Source organism: Marmota flaviventris, chromosome 2, assembly GCF_047511675.1.
Source record: "Marmota flaviventris isolate mMarFla1 chromosome 2, mMarFla1.hap1, whole genome shotgun sequence".
Classification (NCBI taxonomy): Eukaryota; Metazoa; Chordata; class Mammalia; order Rodentia; family Sciuridae; genus Marmota; species Marmota flaviventris.
In genome coordinates, this window is record NC_092499.1 from 135,846,926 (window position 1) to 135,867,916 (window position 20,991).

The 20,991-nt window shown below is 39.6% G+C and overlaps 2 protein-coding genes and 1 pseudogene across 6 annotated transcripts in view; 2 read left to right on the top strand and 1 right to left on the bottom strand.

Moving 5' to 3' along the window:
- The window catches only part of Znf774 (zinc finger protein 774), a 596,184-nt gene that overhangs the window by 150,206 nt on the left and 424,987 nt on the right, over nt 1–20,991 (top strand).
- Pde8a (phosphodiesterase 8A) overlaps nt 1–20,991 on the bottom strand; it is a 166,301-nt gene that overhangs the window by 127,260 nt on the left and 18,050 nt on the right. The gene's annotated exons all lie outside the window — the stretch shown is intronic.
- Nucleotides 9,953–10,579, top strand: LOC114108039 (general transcription factor 3C polypeptide 6 pseudogene; annotated as a pseudogene).

The following is a 20,991-nucleotide window of genomic DNA, read 5'->3' on the forward strand; positions in this document are numbered from 1 at the left end:
ACTTTATCAAATAATTAGTGAGGGGAGTATTAAATGAAAAAAGAATAACAATATTGGAACATCATCAGTTGCCACCACATCATCACTAATGAACTACAGATGTGATGATTATCACAAGATTTTATATGGTCTCCACCCCCACTGAGTTATCAAGGTTTCTACAACAAACAGAATATGGTGGAACTGATGATATCTAACATCCCAGACTACATCAGAAAGGGCATTGTAAGGATCGCCTTGACCTCTTGGACTGCTTTTTTGGGAGAAGCCAACAATCACACTGTGAGGACACTTGAGCAGCCCTGAGATGATGACCCATCTTCATACCATCCTGCACTAACTTGGTCAATTATGTGAGTGAACTATCTTGGAAGTAAGTCCTAGTCAAGCCTAGGATGACTGTAGGCCCTGCCAACACCTGACTGCAACCTCACAGAGACTCTGAGCCAGACACTTTCAAATTCCTGACCCACAGAAACAGTGAGAAATCAATGACTATTACTGCTATAAGCCACTAACTTTTGGGTCATTGTTATACAACAAATATAATACTATTCTACTTTCATATATTATAATTCTCCACAAAGAAATGGTTCATAATACTAAACAAACTAATTGCAATTAATCCTTTTTATCTTCCTTTTTTTGGTATTGGGGATTGAACCCAAAAACACTCTACCGCTGGGCTATGTCACCAGCTCTTTTTTATTTTATTTTGAAACAGGGTCTTGCTAGGTTGCCTAGGTTGGCATCCTACCTGCAATCCTTCTGCAATCTGTCTATTGAACAGAATTCCTTTATTCCTGCCAGAGCATATATTTGGTTAAGTTGAAGTGGGGAAAAAAAAGAGCTAATAAAAACTCACTCCTTTATATTTATCTCACTGTCTCATAGGAAAAGTATCATTATCACATTTTTTCAAAAACTCAATAAGGTAGAATTTATCATTTCTATTTTGTAAGTTAGGAAGGCAACACCCAGAGAAGTTAGTAACTTGTTCACAGTGTACAGTGGCAGAGGCAGGATATCGAGAGTCTCTGTTCTTTCCACCACATTTCAAAGCCCTTATGACCTTATAATTTCCCCATCAAACCCTTTAGGACCAAAGTTGCTAAGGTCCAAATCTATACATTTTAATGTAATTACCATCTCCCATTCTTTGCAAAACATTTCTCAGCCTTCCCTTTTCTCAATAACAAATACAGGGTCATTTAGTGTAGCCCTTAAAACCAGAGCAAATAAAAACTGCTGGAGAAAGGAAAAATGAAGAACTCATGGCTCCAATTAACATTCCCAGCTTCCTGTGAAATTCTGGATGGGGCTGTTCTTCAGGAAACATTATTAAGAGGTGAAGTTTATCAGGTTCTCCAAAATTGTCACCCCCCACCCCGACCCCACTCCACTCTTGTTTCTAAAACAAAATGGGGTGGGAAGAATTATACAAATCAATATAATGATATTATACCTCCTTCTTAATTCTCAAGGGTAAACTGTATAATTGGTATTGGGGATTGAACTGGTATACATAATCATATTGGGTATGCATAATCATTTTTAAGTTACCAAAATTAATTTCCAAATATATTCTTAAACAAAAAGGCCTAATCAACTTTTTAGAATCTTAATAGGTACTATAGATTTAAACCATTCTTTTTCTAACAATAAAGTTGAATCTTCCATTTTAGGGTACCTGCTATTTATTGAATGTTCATAATATTTTAGGCAGACCATTTTTACATTCAAAAGTTAATTAAATCTTGACAACTACTCCCATTTTACAAATAAGAAAAAGCTGAGGTTATGAGACTTGCCAAAAGGCTGGGATTTGGACTGATAGTGTCTGGCTCTAGACATGTCTCCTAACCACATTACACAAGAAGGAAAAAGCCCAACAAAAATCATCCAACGAATAAAGTCTAAATGTAAATGTATTTCTTAAATTTTTCTTCCTATTGGGTTAACTGGAGCATTGCTTTTGGCTAAAAGCTGTCACATTAGCATGGTAAATAAGAATGTGCCATTTTCCTAAATCTGGTTGGAAAAGAACTTTCATTAAGGCAAAGAGCAAAATTGAGAATATTCATGATACTCGCAAAGCTGTTCTGGGGGAGGAGATGAAGGGGATAGCCAATACTTCAATACAAAGGAAAGAAAAAGGAAATAAGGACTTTGGAACTGACTTCCAGGACATATTTCTCAGGCTTAAAATAAACTTGACCTTAGGATTGTCATGAGAAAAGCCAGAACAAATGAAGTCATAATATATAAACTACTCATTCTCAGGAACATGATTAGTGGACATAGAACTAGGTTAAGGGACACCAATGAGCCAACACTGCTTCTATCTCTCAGCTGAGTTTTCCTACAGATCACCCTCTAAAGTTATTAAAGTTATGATAATCTCAAAAATGTTCCAGGCAACCTTCACAGGGCTTCAACTTCACAGCTCCTTCAAGCTCTCACTTTCCTGAACTAGAAGTCAAAGGACAGGGGAGGAATTGTTGCTCCCTCTGGAACTGGGCAATTTGGTGCATTCACCTGACAGTACCAATGAGTGTAAGCACAGTGGCAGTACCTGAAACACAGTGAGTGGCTTGACTGGCCCAGCCTCCACTCTCCTGGAACTCACACACCAGCAGCAGATTAGCTACTCACACGGGTGAAATCAGAGCTGTGCCACTAACAGCACATCAAATAGGCAAACTGGACCCAGCATGTGTGGAGAAGGGAGGGAAAGAACTGCTCAGGGAAGACTGCCCAAAGGATGGGTGACAAGGAGGAAGAGTTAGCACATGTCAAGTCCCTAAGGCCGGAAGGGACATACATACATCTCTAACTCAAGTATAGTACATACTGGGGTGGGGAGTGGGTAACAGATATATTTATTGAAGATTAATATAAGTGTATAGCCTGGTGAATTATCACAAAGTGAACTCACCTGTATAAGTACCACCAGGTAATAAACCAGCACACTACCAGTATCCAGAGCCCTCACACCTTCTCCAAATCACTACCCCTCCCTCTTTCCCAGAGGTCAGCATCTCCTGAATTAGGCACCACAGTTCTGCCTGAGCTTGAACTTCATAGAAACCAAATCATATAACACATAATCTTTTGATATGTGGCTTCTTTCGCTCAACACTTATGAAATTCATCCATGCTACTGCACCTAGCAATGGTACTTTCATTTCCATTCTTATAAAGTATTTCATTGTTTGCTTACACCACAACTTATTCTCCTTTTGATGGATTATGAGATTATTTCTAGTTGTTAGTATGAGTAAATAGTACAATGAACATTCTAGTACTACATGACTTTTGGTAAAACTAGAATTGGTAGGTTAGAGAATGTGCTTATTAAAATTTATTTACTAGTTCTAATCAGTTATACCTGACAATAGAAAACTCTTCAATTCATTGTACACAAATGGAGCAGAAATTTTCACTTCTCTGGTTGTGCATAGAGCCGAGTCACACAATTCGTGCAATCATACATGTACCTAGGGTAATAAAGTCCCTCTGAGAATATGCTTATTTTCAACTTCAGTAAATATTATCAACAACTTTCCAATCCTTACTAATATACATTCTTAACAGCTTATAACATTTGTTTTGTGTATGCTTGGCTTTTCTCCTAATAGACAAGATAACCTACCACAGTCTGGAGAAAATCTAAACTTTTGATGAAAATTGGCCAAGAAAAAGTGACGGCCAGTTGTCCCTCTCTGAACTAAAATCCTTATGTGTATTCCTTTACATAAATTCCATCATTACCCTCCCCATAATTCCTAAATTTTACAAAGGGTAAGCTTTTAGGACAGCAAATCCCATTATAAAAATTGATTTATAACCTCATTATTCTCAGGTCATAGAAAATATGTGGGAATAGAATTTCACTGGTCTAATTATAAAACATTCTATATTACCTACAGACCCAAATTTTTTTTAAATATCTTTATTTTTTATTTATTTATTTTTATGTTGTGTTGAGGATCAAACCCAGGGCCTCACGTGTGCAAGGCAAGCATTCTACCACTGAGCCACAACCTAGCCCTGCCAAATGGTTTTTTAAAAAAAATTTTTTACTTGTAGATGAACTATACCCCAGCCCCTGAAAATGATTTTTTTGAAAAACCACTTTCAAAAGAAAAGAGGCCTAGATTTATAACCATATTAATAGGTAGAAGAGCACCACACTTAGTCTATAGGTTGGCTCCTTCAACTATCTTTGCCTAGTCCCAAAATAAAAATTACTTTTCGACTCTCCTACCCTTCTCCACTTTAAATGTCCTCATTCCCTAACTAACATCATACAACATACACCCAGGAAGAATAAGGCAAAAGGGTAGAAGTTACATAAGCAGTACTTCCTTTAGTTTTCTTTCTTTCTTTCTTTTTTAATAATGTTGCCCACTGTCAGAACAGGAGCCCTGAAGACAAAGGACAGGCTGACCTGGGAGCTGGGTGCCCAGGAAACCTCGGAGGCTCATTAAGGTAGAGTCCCACCTGATTACTCAGAGGCAGGAGAGGCAGGCTTCATCCCCCAGACAATGCTGGCAGACATGACTGCCTCAGGGAGAGTCAGGAAAATGCAATGGCTCAGCAGGCAGGGGTGGGGAAGGATGAGGTGAAGGTGGTAGCAAAGGCAGAAGAGTCAGAGGATGAAAGGAAGTCCTTGTCAAGTGAGAGGATCTCATCCTTGGGGTAAGGGTCAGAAAAGGGTTTGGCCAAAATCAAAGAAGACCCCAGCTGTGGGGCAAGCATCAGGCAGTCCTGACAAGGTGTAAGAAACAAGGCCTGCACCTGGCGGCAGAATTTCAGATGAGAGAATAACTGCCACTAGGCCCAGGGGGTGGGATAATAAACTTCTTCCAGTGTCACTGAAGTTACAGAGTATGGAAAAAGGATCTGGTGGGGAGAAATATCTAGGCAAGATTCCCAGGAAAAGGTAGAAACAGCGAGCCAAGCAGACCATTACAGGTATCAGAAGACTGAGAATAGAATTCTGAAAACACTGAAACAGATGTAATTAATTCATATTTCAATGACACAACAGCAAATATCTCCTGGCTTCTGACGCTTCTCTGGGCTACTAACTGCACAGGCACAGAGACTCCTGGAAAAGCCCTGGAACAGGACTCTGCAAAGGCCACAGCTACACTCCTCCAGACCACTCCACTACCGCTCTCAAAGAAGCACTCCACTCCTAGGCCTCTGAGGCCCACAGCTATAAGGTGACATCACCCAGGAATGCCACCTTCACCACTTTCCCTTGATCTCTGGACCACTCACATTCACTAAGGACCTCAGTGCCCCAAGCTCCATCTTCTCCATCCCAAGTCTGACACCACCCCCTCACAGTTCCTTATATTTTATTGTGACTATGACCTGCAGCCCAATCCCACTCTGAGGACCCCTGCCCCACCCCAGATATTGATTGGCAGAATGTCCAGGAGCAATCTGACCACAATCTCTCAATTCATCAGCTTTCCCTCAGACATTCTCATTTATAATAATAACCATTACTAACAAAAATCACTAATAATCACTAATACTCAGGGAGTATTTGTTGGACATGTATCAACTCATTTCATCCTCGTGACACTCTCTGATGTAGGTGTTATTATTATTATTTTACATGATTTGAAATATGAGGGCAGAGAGGTAAAGTAAAATTTGCCCAAGGCCCCACAGCTATAAGGTGACAAGAGCCTGGATATGAAAACAAGTGGTCTGACATCCAAGTGTACATTCATTCTTTTTCTTTCCTTTTTTACACCTCATTAATATACACAGAAAATGTACACATATTTATGTACTTTTACTAGTAGATGCATCTTTGCAAATTGAACATACCTGTATAACCAGCACCCAGATCAAGAAGCAAAATCAGGGGCTGAGGTTGGGGGCTCAGTGGTAGAGTGCTTGCCTAGTATGTGTGAGGCACTGCGGGTTTGATTCTCAGCACCACATATAAATTAATAAATAAACAAAGGTCCATCAACAACTAAAAATTTTTTAAAAAGAAGCGAAATCACCAGCACACCAGGTACCCCCAGAATCCTTTTCCAGTACCAATATGCTAACTTCCAACAGCACGGATCAGCTTTGCGTATTTCTGCACTTTTGTGGCTGGCAGTCTTCACTACCATAGACTGAGTTAAAGGTGTTCAGCAATTCCACCTATTATGCACTATGCTAAGCCCATAACCTCCAGTCCCCTTTAAATGATGTTTCCTTGCCCTCATCTCCACCTGTTCTTCTAGTTCCCCAGGTTCCTCTAATGCCTGTTACTTCTGTTAAACCCAGCACCCTCATTCCTACTCTCTCATCCACCTTGTTAGTAGCTAGTGGACCTTCTGCAAAATGCAAAACTCCAATTCTAGATCCATCCAATTGTTCACATTAGACCTCCACCACACTAAAGGGCAGCCAAGCACTGCTGAAGAAAGAGATCACACAACTTTGTAAAACAGCACATAAATGCACAATGTCCCAAGATGGCTGGGCACCAAGCCCATGTTCCTGACCACTCCTCTCCTCCTCATGAACACACATTTATTAGGGGAACACTAGTAAGCACCCCATTTCTCAAAAAGGACCCAGGAGAGTAATTTCTTTGGGCCTCAGCTCAGAAACAACTGTTCCTGAGTCATTGCTAAATTCCCTCTTTGATGAGACTATGGGAAACTCAGAGCCAAATGTGTGACAACCATGCATGTCCCTGTGGCAATATGTCTACAAACTGCTGACTCTTGACTTCACTGATTAAACCCCCTTACATTCCCTTGACCCCAATTCCTTTTTCTATTTTCATCCTACTGTAAGTATTCTGAAGTTACCTCAAAGCCTTTCTGAAAACAAAGTCAGTTCTACTGCTGAGGCTGTCACCTCTCTGCTGTTCTCTATGTTCTGAGGAATGAATCAGGCTGGTTTGTGGGGTGTTTTGTTGTTGTTGTTGTTGGTTTGTTTGTTTTTGCAGGGGGGGTGCGGTTTACCAGGAATTGAACTCAGGAGTACCCAACCACTGAGCCAGATCCCAGCCCTATTTTGTATTTTATTTAGAGACAGGGACTCACTGAGTTGCTTAGCCCTCACTTTTGCTAAGACTGGCTTTGAACTCATGATCCTCTTGTCTCAGCCTTCTGAGCCATTAGGATTATAGGCATGCACCACCACAATTGGCTCAGATTGGATCTTGATGCTGTACATTTGTTACCACATGTGTATGAGGTGTCTTTGTGTTGAGCCAGGGGCTTCTGGTTGTGTACATGAGCTTCTTAAACAACAGTCCATGCATACTTAGCAGGTTATTCAAACTGCCTTACTGAATACAACATGATTCTCCTAAAATGTTCTTTCAGGAACCCCATGGGACATTTTTTTCAAATTGAAGGTGCTACATAAAATCAACAAATTTGACAAACTATTCAAAAGGGTTTGGAACATTCAACTAAAAATTACTAAAACAGAGATAATATACAGCTATAAATGTGTATGATATATCTATTATATACACCTGCTTGATGAAAAGACAAATTTTAGAGAATCTGCTAAAATATAGGAAAAGAAATCATGTGTCTATATTCCATTCATTTTGGTAGATGTGTCATAATTTATTCCTCAAAAGAACTATGTATTATTCAAAGAGAAATCATTGTATAAGAGTTTTTTTTTAAAAAAAGAATTTAAAAGAATAGAATGATCCCTGCTGTAATTCTAAGGATTTGGGAAATCAAGCTTCGATACCATCTAATCAGACCTTGCTGGGGAGTATTCAAATATTCAAGAAACACTACATAAATGTCAACAATGAAAGGAAAAGGAACTTAAGATCCAGGTTCTAACCTTTTTCTTTCCCTTCTCCCTTTCCATTTTATAAGTTGTATCAATCAGAATGCTTGTGGTTGCAAGCAGAGAAAATTAACCTCAAATTATTATGCGATAAAGTAAATTTAATGACTCCTATTGATGCAAAGTCCGCATCAGCTCTTGTGCACTTCAGGCAAGGTTCAAAGGACTCTAACTCTGATTCTGCAATTCTCTAAGCTTGTTCTCCAAGAGTTGGTTCTGCCATCAAGATGGAGTGGTTTTCCCTCCACCATTTTACAGCAATTGGGACAGTTAGCCTCATATGCTTGTCCCTGAACTATTAATCGGGACCAGAGGCTTTCCAAGCCCTGCCCAGTCTGGGCCTGGGTCATGTTTCTATTTTTGAACCAATAACTGGGGCAAGGAGAACTGGGGCAGAGAGTGAGCTCAATCCCACCCAAACGACACAACTGCCATGTATGGGAAAGGGGGAAAATAACAAAAGTTACCAAGAAGTGTGGAGACTGTCTAGCTATTCAAACCCAGTTCCTCTTCTTCCTGGACACTCAGCTAGACCACATTTCCCAGTCTCTGGTGAAGTCAGTATGACCATGTGACCAACAGAATGTGAACAAACTGACATGGATCACTTCAGACCTGGTTCTGGAGTGTGTCCATACCAATAAGCACAGTGACCTTGGGACCCATATGTTGAAGACAGCAGAGCCACAGATGATCCCCTGAAATACGCATTTTAAATTTTACATAATCGAGACTCTTCTATCAGCCTCTCTTAACAGGTTAAAATCCACAAGGTTAGATAACCCACCAAAGATATAGTGAAGAATATATAGCTGAAGAATCAGAACACAGGATGCAGTGATCTTATCACTGGAATAAAAAAAAAGAATTATGAGCAAATAATAACTATGAAAGTACCAGTACAAAAACAAGTAATGGGGCTGGGATTGTGGCTCAGTGGTACAGCAGTCGCCTAGCACGTGTGAGGCCCTAGGTTCGATCTTCAGCACCACATAAAAATAAATAAATAAATAAGAAGTAATGAAGAGCAGAGTAATTAAATTGTAACTCCAGCCTCAATAATACACACAATAATACACAGAATAAGAGACAATGTCAAATAGGAAGCCCTTTCTATGTCAAACATTGATGAAATTTTCCCATGTGTTATCATCCATTGTTCTCTTGGCAAATAGAGTGAGTGGAAAGTTTCTGATAATTCAGAATGCAAGCTATCTCAGAATCAGCATAAAGAATGACTGTCATTATATATAAAAGTAGCATTAATTCTTAAGCTGAGAAGCCTGGGCAGAATCCCAGTGTAAGAGCAGCTTTGTTCTCTCTGACCAACACCCTTCCTTCATCTGGGTATTCCTCCCCATTCCAAATGCCCAGTTTTGTGAAAGCTGTTTCCTATCATGGAGGCCACCCACAGGCCACTGAGACAGGCCGGTATTCCAGGTCAGGCCCATCTTAGCTCCTCCCCTGGACTTTTCAAGTTGGAATTAATGAAAAAAACATCTCCATTTATAAGCTACAAAATGAAGCCAGTGGCATTGTTTCCTAGTGAACAGCAAAAAACAGCACAAGAAAAAGAAGGTAACTGGTAAGAGAAAAAGATGGAACAAATCTTGGTTTCATTTGTCTCAGGGTTAGCAAACCCATGTCCTTTCCTTGGTTTGTTTATGTAAGCCAGGCTATGACAGCCCACAAATTCCTCTTCTGGCCTCAGAGCACACTGGACTTGCAGTCCAAAGAATCCTGACTAACATACATTCAGCCTCCTCTGTATCTGTGGGCTCCGTGTCCACAAATTCAACCAACCATGGATAGAAAATAATCAGAAAAAATACTGCATCTGTACTGAATGTGTACAGATTCTTGTCACTATTCCCTAAACAATAAGTAAAACAACTATTACACAGCATGTACAGGTATTATAAGTAATCTAGACATGATTAATGACATGCTAATTATATGCAAACATTATATCATACACAGGACTTCAGCATACACAGATTATGCTATGGGTGGGGGGATCCTAGAATCAATTCCCCTGTGCATACTGAGAGACAACTGTAATTAGAAAAAGGGTCTCAAAAAACCCACCATAGTAAGAATGGAGAAGTTCTGGAAAGGTACCTTAGAAGCAGTTCTGGTAGAATTATCGGGAGTTACTGATCCAAACTTTCTCTCAAAATGTGAAAATAAATGCAAGATTTTGGGAATTGACACTGAAAGGGCCATTCTACAATTGGATAGCTATGTTCTTTTCTGGGGAGTATGAAAATATTTTTAGAACTCATGTTGTATCTGAAGAAAATGTTGAAAATGCAGATGCAGAAGGCAATAATAAAATAGCGCTAAAATATAATACAATACAATGAAGAAGTTCAGCATGACAAGAACTCTTATGACAGAACAGAAGAAAGGAGAAGAAAACATAGGTGGGGCAGAATGGCTACAAATGAAGGATAATATTTCTCCTATAGACCCAACATGATTTGTAGCTTTCTACACAAAAATGAAGTTGAATTGTAACTCCAGCCTCAATAAACCTTTGGAGTTAGAAGAGCAAGAGATGTAAATGAACAATAGTTCAAACCTGATTTATGAACAGAAGAAACCACTGCACTTGGATATAGAGAAATTTGGTCCTCTTGTCGATATCCCTTCTTCTGAGATGGAAGGTTCTAAGTTTTTATGGAAACTCCAAGATGCTGCCTTAAAAATCACTCCTAGATGAAATGATTTTCCTAATAACTAATCATGAACTTTTTAAAAAAGACTTTTTATGCTAAATAATCAACTGTGTAGCTTTCAGTCAGTTCCATATATTTTATTGTTTTTCTTGGCCATATGTTTCCAGTTAGGGCACAACTTAATACACCAGATTCATTCAAGACCAGATATGAATTAAATTTTTAAAATATGTAAAAAAAATTTATGTGACATCTACTAAACTCAAAAATAAAATGAAAAATGCAAACATACCAAAGTCAGAATTAAAGAAACATATTCAAGTTGGAATTAATAAGAAAGCATAGTTGGACATAAGAAGAAATAAGTACAGTTCCTGGCTAACAACTTCTTTTTGTTACAATGCCTTTTGTCCTGAAACAACTCTGGAGCATCTCTAGAAAAATCAAGGTGTAAGAAGCATCCTTTGTTGTTCATCATAAGTCCCTTTCTTTTTAATTTTTTTTTAGTTGTAGTTGGACACAATACCTTTATTTATTTATTTTTATGTGATGCTGAGGATCGAACCCAGGGCCTCGCATGTGCTAGGTGAGTGCTCTACCGCTGAGCCACAACCCCAGCCCCATCACAAGTCCCTTTCAACCACAGTTGAGTTTATTAATGATTTCCGAAAAGCTCTTGTATAACCAACCATAGGATGGGGGGCTAGTTGTCAGGGGAATCTACCAGGTGATTAGAGTGCTGAAATTATCAGGTCCCCCTGAAAAAAAAAAAGACAAGAGAGAAAAGTTGAGTTGAGGATTTAATCAATCATGTTATATAATGATGCTTCTGTAAATATCCACAAAGATGGGTCAAGGAGCTTCCAAGTTGTTTAAAGAAAACACACCATGTGTTAGGAGGGTGGCACACCTAAGTCTACAGGGACAGAAGCTGCTGTGCTTGGAACTTTTCCAAACCTTACCCTATATTTCTCCATCTGCCTGTTCTGTGTATCCTTTAATATTTCCTATATAATCAACCACCAACCTAATAAGAAAAGTGTTCTCCAAGATTCTGAGAGCCACTCTAGCAAATTATTGAACCAAAAAAGGAGCTAAATTATTGCTATATTATCTCAGTTTTAGCAGATTTCCAGGTTAGTGGTCTATGCTTTAATAAGTTGTCACAACTAGATAAAAACAAGTGCCAAGCTTATCACAGAAAAGTCTGTTTGTCCCACATGCTCATGCAGTGATCGCATAACCCAACCCTTGGTAGTATGCCATCAACCCCAGAAGACCTCTGATTTATGATGACAGGAGAGCTTCTTCAGGTACCCTACATAGTAGGCCACTGCAGCAGCCTTGGACTCCACCAGGAGTTCAGAGAAATGCCACCCACAACCTCCCCTGGTCCCTACAACATCCATCTGCTCTCTGGTGACCTTCTTCAGCTCTCATGGCCATAGCCAAACAGCTGGGAGGGCCGAACACCATCCAAGAACAGCCCCCAGGCCCTCCCTATCCTGAGTATGCTTGACCTTGCCAGGAAAAACCCTCTATCCCATTTTAGTCTTGCTTTGTTTCTGTACTGAAATAGCACAAACACGAAATTCTGAGGAATTTGTTCCACACATAAAACCCTTCCTCTAACAGTTACCTACTTCTCTCTCAGAGCCCTACCTTCATCAAGAGTCTTCTGTCGTTGTGCTAAGTTGGGGAGAATTTCTCAGCAGAGCATTGGCAAGGAACTGAATGGTTGAAATGTCCAGAAGTCACTGAATATACGTACTTGAGGTGTTTAGTGTGTACAGCACAGGATGAAGCAGGAGAGAGGGCAAGAGCCCAAGCAGCCTGGGCCCCAGAGGACAAAGACAGGAGTGAATGTGACAAGGTGGAGTCACAGAGGGCTTTAAGCAGGGCAATGGCACAACCATACTTGCATTGTTTACTTTGCTCCTTTTCTGAACTTCTGTATCAGGTTCTAGTTAGCTGGGAACTACAGAAACGAGATCTGAAAACATACTATTCAGAAAAACAGATAAAGTGTAATTGAGATTCCAGAACATTTTCTCATGAAAGAGAAAAATAAGGCGAATTATTTTAGCAAACTGGCTCTACAGAAGTAGAAAAAGCTAAGAATGCTGAGGGCAGGAGCAAAGCCTTCACAGCCACTGTTTAGAAGCTGGTGTCTCCACACCGACCTGATGGGGAGAAGAAAGGCCCAGATGCAGTGCCACGACCAGAGGTCTGTCCAGGCCTGGGTATGGGAAAGGTACCCTACCCTGATGGCAAGTGTCTGCAAAAGGGAAGGACAGGTTCAACTCTTAGGAGCCTTGACCAGAAACCACTCCCAGCAGGAAATGAGGATAGTAAGCAAAAGCTAGCTCATAAACAACCCAACCTAAACCAAAACCGTGTGATGATCCAAGAGATTCACCGTGGGATCTGAAGCTATCCTACATTGTAGAAACATTCTTGGCCTCTCAAGACAAACACAAGTTTTTGGCACTGAAAATTGTTTTTTGGTTTACAGGCCAGAAAAGCAGTATACCCCTGTTTATTTTTCCATTATCAGAATATTCAGCAGCACTGAAAGAATTATAACAGAGCTTCCTTCTCCATTGACCCTTTATTGAGAAAACAATTCTGGATAACAAGCAATGAGAATCAAGAAACGTCTATCATTCCTATGATGCGTAACAGTTTAGAAGTTATGTTTCCATACATTCTCTCATAGTCATATTTTCCATACAAAGAACTGTATGCATTTACACAGTTAAAAAAAGTACCAAAGCTGGGCTGGGGTTGTGGTTCAGTGGTTGAGTGCTTGCCTAGCACGTTGAGACACTGGGTTCAATCCTCAGTTCCACATAAAAATTAATAAACAAAATAAAGGTATTGTGTCCATCTATAGCTAAAAAATATTTTTTAAAAAGTACCAAAGTCAAAATTCAAACCTAAATCTTATGATTCCAATTCCTCTGCCCCCTGTGACAATATGACAGTAACAGTATGTTCAGATTTTGAACAGGCACTCTAGAACCCAGGGGCAGGGGAGACGCATACATTTAGAGGCAAGCTCATCTTCCACTGAGCAGATCATCTAAAAAGGGAGGCCACATCTTACTCATCTTCATGTGGCCAGAAAATGACTAGTAAAGTTCCTGGCCCACAGTAAGCACTAAATGAATATATGCTGAATGACTGAGGAAATATTTTATTGTTCAATAAGGAATTAGTGACCTCCTTATCACAAACATTTACCAAACTAAAGTTCTCTGTGTAGATGGAGAATTGAAGAAAGAATGCCTACAATGGAATTCAAGAAGTGAGACTTAGAAGACCACTCAAACACTTCCTAACTGTCAGCCTCTGAAAACTAATCTCTAGAGATCACAGAGTCCCAGAGAGGTCTTCTGAGACTTCTGATAATCCTGCTGAACCGCAGGGCCACACTGGATGCCACACCTGCCTTCTTTATCTCAAGGCAAAGTTCTACTATAGCTCACCTTCCTTGGAATTTTTGGCTTTTCAAGATCCTATTTCTTAACTTTAGAAAAAACAGAAAAGACATGGCATAATGAGTTAAAGGAGAAAAAGGAACCAAAACTTTCTACTTTTATCTAAAAATGTTAAAACAGTAAAAGAACTGGTCAAATATCCAGAGAGTGATTATGTAAATGCTATATAGGTCTCACTGCATGCCAACTCCAACTCCATACACTCAGGATGCAAACTAAAAAGGAAAAACAAACATGTATAATGGTCTTTAAAGTAAAAACAAAGCCATTTTGCAATAATGAAGCAATTCCCTAATGGTATCCAAACTTAGAAATTCCATGTATTCAATTTCTTTATCGCCTCTGATACAGCAAAACCAAGGGACAAGAGTACACCTCACAAACCTGAATTAGGAGAGCAATTTGGTTTGATGCCTGGATAGCTCATGAAATGACTACAGAAAATAACTATCTCTAGCCTACTTTTCACAAATATAAACAGTACCAGGGAAATAAGGAGCAAGTGCTAACTTGGGGTTCTTGTCTTGGCTTTGCCAAAACTTGCAGTGTAATCTTGGATATGTTTCCCAAATGCCTGAGGCTTTCAAGTTCTTCCCCACAAAACAAGGAAGTTGGTTATGGTAAAGTCAAAGATCCTATTAGGAAATAAAACTATTCAGAAAATGAAAGATTTCAATAAGAAAATATAACTAATCTGAGTCAAATTTATACATAAATTTTAAGAAAATATAATCCTTTTTCTTTGCAGAGTACCCCAAAATGTTGTAAAACCTGACCTAACAGAATTGTTTTCTAAACCAAGTCTTAAAAGTAGATTCAACTTCTAAGAATAAATTCAAGAAAATGATCACACTTGTACATACTTTTGTAGGAAGATATACATGGCAGCATTAGCATCATATAAGTTGTTTTGAAAAAATTTTAATAACCTTTAAAATAGCTGCAATTTTTTATAAAATTTAGGAGTCAAGATATAAAATAATATGAGAAATTATTTTTTAAAAATTCATGATTAAGGGGCTGGGGTCGGGGCTCAGTGGTACAGCACTTGCCTGGTATGTGTGAGGCACTGGGTTTGATCCTCAACACCACATAAAAATAAAATAAAGGTACTATGTTCATCTGTAACTAAAAAAAAAAAAATTTAAATAAAATTCATGATTAAAATTTTAAATTTAGGTATAATGTTGTAGCTCAGTGGTAGAGCATTAGACTAGCATGCCTGAGGCCCTGGGTTTGAGCTCCAACACAACAGAAAAAATTTTTTTAAAATTTTAAATTCCTATGCATGTGCCAGGTATGATGGCACACACATGTAATTCCCGCAGAATTACATGTATATATGTATGATGGCACACACATGTAATTACGCAGAAGGTGAGGCAAAAGGATCACAAGTTCAAAGCCAGCCTCAGCAACTCAGCAAGGCCCTAGGTAACTTAGCAAGATCCTATCTTAAAACAAAGAATAAGAAGGGCTATGGAAGTGGCTCAGTGGTTAAGCCCTTCTGGGTTCAATCACTGGGACCAAAAAATAAAAAATAAATAAAACTTCAGATGGTGGAATGAAACTGTCCAAACTATCCTTAGTACATGTATGAATATACCAGAGTGAATTTCACCTTTATGTGTATCTATAATGCACTAATTTTAAAAAAAAAAACTATAAATAGAAGAAAGACCAATAAGTAAAGGGAAGGGAACAGGTGGAGGGAAGTAGGAAGGGAAAAGGGAAGTACTGGGGACTGAATCAGAGTAAATTATATTCCATGTTTGTATAATTGTCAAAACAAACCCCAATACTACATTAACTATAATACAATAATAAAAAGAAAAGAATTTTAAAAAGTATTCCTTCAGAAAGACCCAAAACGATCAGTCGGGTAATAACATAAACATCTATCCCAATAATCCCAAATATCATACACTTAGAATATGTATGTATTTCAAAACCAATCTGCTGAAAAACTATAAGAATGTTTAGAAAATAGTTTTTTCAACAACATCAAATATTTTATCTAACTAATGAGACAAGAGTTAATGAAAAACTACTCTGACCACATGAAAGCCTCCTAAAAAGATATCAAAATCATATGAAAATATATAAAAATAAGATAAATGAATAATAAATATCACATTACTGGACAGAAAAAAGAAATATTATTGGTTTGACTATGGTGTGGATGTATCCCGCAAGGGTTCATGTGTTGGTAGCTTGATCCTCGATGTGGTAATACTGGGAAGTAGTAGAACCTTTAAAAGTGGGAGCAGGAGCCTATGGAAGGCAATTGGGTCACTGGGGTCATTGCCTTCAATATAGTTTCTGTGGGATCCTGTTAGTTCCTACAAGAAAGTTGTTATAAAAGAGCAAGTGTGGTCTTCACCTACTCTCTGGCTTCCTCTCTTATCATGTGATCTCTCCAACATACACTCCTGCCATGATTCCATCTGCCATGAAGTAACACAGTCAAGGAGGTCCTCAGAAGAAGCTGAATCAATGGAGCCACTTATCTCAAACTTTCAAGACTTAGAAAATTCAGTTAGCTAAATAAATCTCTTTGCTTTATAAAGTACTCAGCCTCGAGTATTCTGTTTTGGCAATGGAAAATGGACTACTACAACAACTTTAAAGTTATCCATTCTTCCCAAATTACAGTGGATTTGACTACAATATGATCAGAATCTCCCCTCACCAACAACAAATTTGCAGGTAAAATAAAATTATTATAAAATTGGTAGGGGGTGAGTACAAGTGGTGGAGCACATTCTTGGCATGCACTAGGCCCTGAGTTTAATCTCCAGCATCAAATAATTAAAATTGGCATGGAAGAAGAATAAACGATAATTGAGTTAAGAAAAAAATTTAAGTGAGGCATAAAGAAAGGGATTAACCTTACCAAACACTTAATTAAAATGTGATATAAAGTCATAAAAATGAAATCAGTGTAGTAACAGTATAGGAATAGATAATCCAAAGAAGTATAAATGTAAAAGTATAAACCAGCTGGGAAAAAAAGGAATAGCTCACATAAAAGCAGCTAAAGTAACTAGTTATTATCCTTACCTCACATCATGTGCTCAAATTTCAAATTTAAAAACTAAATGAAGAAATTAAATAAATAAAATAAAAACTGTAAAATGTATGACTGAATACTTAACTATTATATATCTGGATAGACAAGGACTTAAGCTTAAAAGCAAAGGAAGACAAACCAAAGTTGGTGTAAGAGGAAAATGATACATTACAAAAAAAATCAAACATATTAAAATAAGCAACTGAACTATTAAACCTAAATTGAAACATAAATATGTATTTCTGGAGGGTCTTACTATATACATTTTCCAAATCTAGCCATTAAAATGACCCCAAAATAATACCACTTCTAGAGTAATGAGTATCCCTAGCTCCTAGACTGTAGTTTCTAACACCACTTCCCTGAGAGGAACCAGGGCACCTTGGAGAAAAAGTCCATTCTTGGCCTAGGACAAGGAAGATACAAGTTGAGGCTGAAACAACTGATTGTTTATGCTTTCAAAGATTAACAGACTGTAAGTTGAGTTATGGCTTAGTGGTGAAGCGCTTGCCTAGCATGCATGAGGCACTGGGTTCGATCCCCAGCACCATATAAAAAAACTAAACAAATGTGTTGTGTCCATCTACAACATTAAAAAAAAAAATTTAATAGGATTGTGTCAAAAAACACAGAAGTCAATTTGAAGGAGCTCTGACTAGCCAAAGGTAGTTTAATACAATTTCAGTCTTAAAAAAAATGCATAACTGTAATAGATCTAAATACATGCAACCAATACAAATTTGTGTCCACAATTAAGTCAAAAAGAAAAGTGAGGACTGGGGTTGTGGCTCAATGGTAGAGCACTTGCCTAGCATGTGTGAGGCACTGTGTTTGATTCTCAGCACCACATAAAAATAAACGAATACAATAAAGGTTCATCAACATCTAAAAAAAATTATAAAAAAGTGAAATTCAGTAAAAAAAAAAAACAGTACTCTTTACCATTTGAGGCAATAGCCCTTTACTATTAAAATGTTAATTAAAGCAAAAAAATTATTAATCTTGCCTTTTCAATATGGATAGTTTACTGTCATCAAACCACCCCAAATGATCAGGGGAACTTCTACTGTAAAAAAGAACACTAATTATTAAATATAGGAAAAAAAAATGGATGAGGAAACATTTCTGGTTAACTCTAATCAGAGAGTTGTTTTATATAGGATTGCCAATTGGTTCTTTAAAAAAAATGAATGAATGAATGAATGAATAAAAGAAAGAAACAAAGCCACCAGCCAGCCAGCCATAGGTGAAGGGCCAATGGTGAATTGAATATCTGTACGATGACAAATGCCATATAGATCACTTTCAGGTCAAATGAAGGAACTGTATTAGTCAACTTTCTGTCAATTTTACACAATCCTTGAGCTAAACTGCTTATCAGGAGGAAAGGTTTATTTTGGCTCCCAGTTTGAGAAATTTCAATCCATGATCAGTTGGCCCCTTTGCTTCTGGACTGGAGAAGAGGCAGTACATCACAGTAGGGCGCATGCACAGAAAGAGAAACTGCTCACCTCATAACAGCCAGGAGGCAAAGAAAAAGCAAAAGGAGGGATCAGGGTCAAATTTCTCCAAGGGCATGCCTCCAATGACCTAACTTCTTTCCATCAGTCCCCAACTCCTAAAGGATCCATCACATCCAACAGCACCACAAATTGTGACAAGACTTTAACATCTGGGCCTTGTGGAGACACTTATCTAACCATAGAGGAACTTAACCCAACAACAGAGGGATCAGACCGTTATACTCACCTAGTCAATCTGAACATCTTTTACTGGTGGCTTGTCTTCTGATGTCATTCATGAATGACCAATGATATATTTTAACCAAAATACTTACCATGAATCCATTATAGATACAATTTCCAGTTTACAAGAAAGATGGCAGGTAGAAAGCTAAATGACAGCTCAACGAAGCAAGCTGGGACCCAAGTGGCCAGGCCTCTTTAAAAAGGGTGTGTATAAAAAGAAACATAAGGATCGTAAGCAAATGAAATGCAGGACATTTCTGAGATCATAGGGAATACTGATATAGTATGATATGAATATTAGATAAAAATTTTATAAATTGCTGAAATGGAGCTAGGCATGGTGGCACATGTCTATTATATAGCCATTCAGGAGGCTGAGGCAAGAGGATTGTAAATTTGAGGCCAGCCTCATCAACTTAGTGAGACCCTATCTTAAAATAAAAGTTAAAAAGGATTAGGAATGTAGCTCAGTGGTCGAGCACCCTGGGTTCAATTCCCAGTACCAAAAACTTATTATTATTATTATTATTATTGAAACAGAAATGTACAATTAGCTGAAACATTGCAAAATAGTATATACTTATGATAGATCCTCAAAAAATTAAAATCAGCAATTTTACCTCTGGATATATTTCCAAAAGAACTAAAAGCAGGGAATCCATGTTCACAGCAGCACTGTTCACAATAGCCAAAAGTTGGAGCAACCCCAGTGTCCATCAGTGATTGAAAAAACAATGTGGTAGGCTGGGGGTGTAGCTCAACAGTAGAGCACTTGGCCTAGCACGTATGAGGCACTGGGTTCAACCCCCAGCACCATATAAAAATAAATAATTAAAAATAAATGTATTGGGAAGATGGCGGCGAGGGGAGTGCATTGTCCCCGTGTGCTGCTTCACTGTGTGGGAGTATGACAAGTCAGGACGGCTAAAGGATATTTTGTTAGGAATTTCCAGCAATAGTGGGGTGCTCCGGAACCTGGAGGAAGGATTTCCATCGCACGAGGATCGGCTACGGGGACTCAAACGCGAGAGGTTTGTTGCACGGTAGGTAACACTGCTTATTCAGCAAATCGCCCCGCGGCTAAAGTCTGCAGAGCGCACTGGGATAGAGACGCAGGGTTACAGCGCTGCAGTTTCTGCCAGCCGCGCAAGCACCGTACTCAGGGCTGAATTCTGGGTTCGAGACGGGGGAAGGAAGCGGTCCATCTCGGTTCTCCACACCGGTCAGACCACAGAGGAGGCCAGCAGCCACCATGTTGCTAAACTGACGTCACCACCCCTGTTTTCGCCTGACCGCAGCTCATTCAGCCATAGATCAGGTAATTTCAGGCTGCAATTCGCCTGCGGCTTGCAGACAGATTGCTAGGGTACAGCGCCTGGGTGCTTCTTAGAACCTGATCCTATCGGAGCGAACACCAAGCGCAGGGCGGCCGAGTTCCGGCTCCCGGAACCGTCCCGGAACCGCCCTGGCCCAGGGCTGCGGAGCCTGCGGAGGCTGCTTCTTGGACCCTGCGCCTATCAGAGCATACACCAAGCACTAAGTAGCCGAATTCCGGCTCCCGGAACTGAGCCCGCGGGACTGCTTCTTGGAGCTTACACTTATAGGAGCTTACACAGGGCACGGAGCGGCCGAGTTCTGGCTCCCGAACCGACCCGGAACCGCCCTGGCCCAGGGCTGCGGAGCCTGCGGAGGCTGCTTCTTGGACCCTGTGCCTATCAGAGCATACACCAAGCACTAAGCAGCCGAATTCCGGCTCCCGGAACTGAGCCCGCGGGACTGCTTCTTGGAGCTTACACTTATAGGAGCTTACACAGAGCACGGAGCGGCCGAGTTCCGGCACCCGGAACTTCCCTGGCCCGGGGCTAGGAGCCCGCGGAAATTGCTTCTCGGTCCGGGTCCTGCTGAGGGCCGGTCAGGACTCACCCGTTGCTTTGGTTGCCTGGCAAGGGGAACGAAATGCTGCCATTCGCATAGGATACCAACATGGCAGAGATCTGATGTCAGCAGAAAGCGGCGGAGGAGAGAACTTCATCAATACCAGCGGTGACATAAGCAGTTGGTCTCCTGGTAGGGGGGGTGAGGCACAGTCACCCGAGTCTCCTCAATTTGTCCTCGAGCAAGAGGGGAGGAGC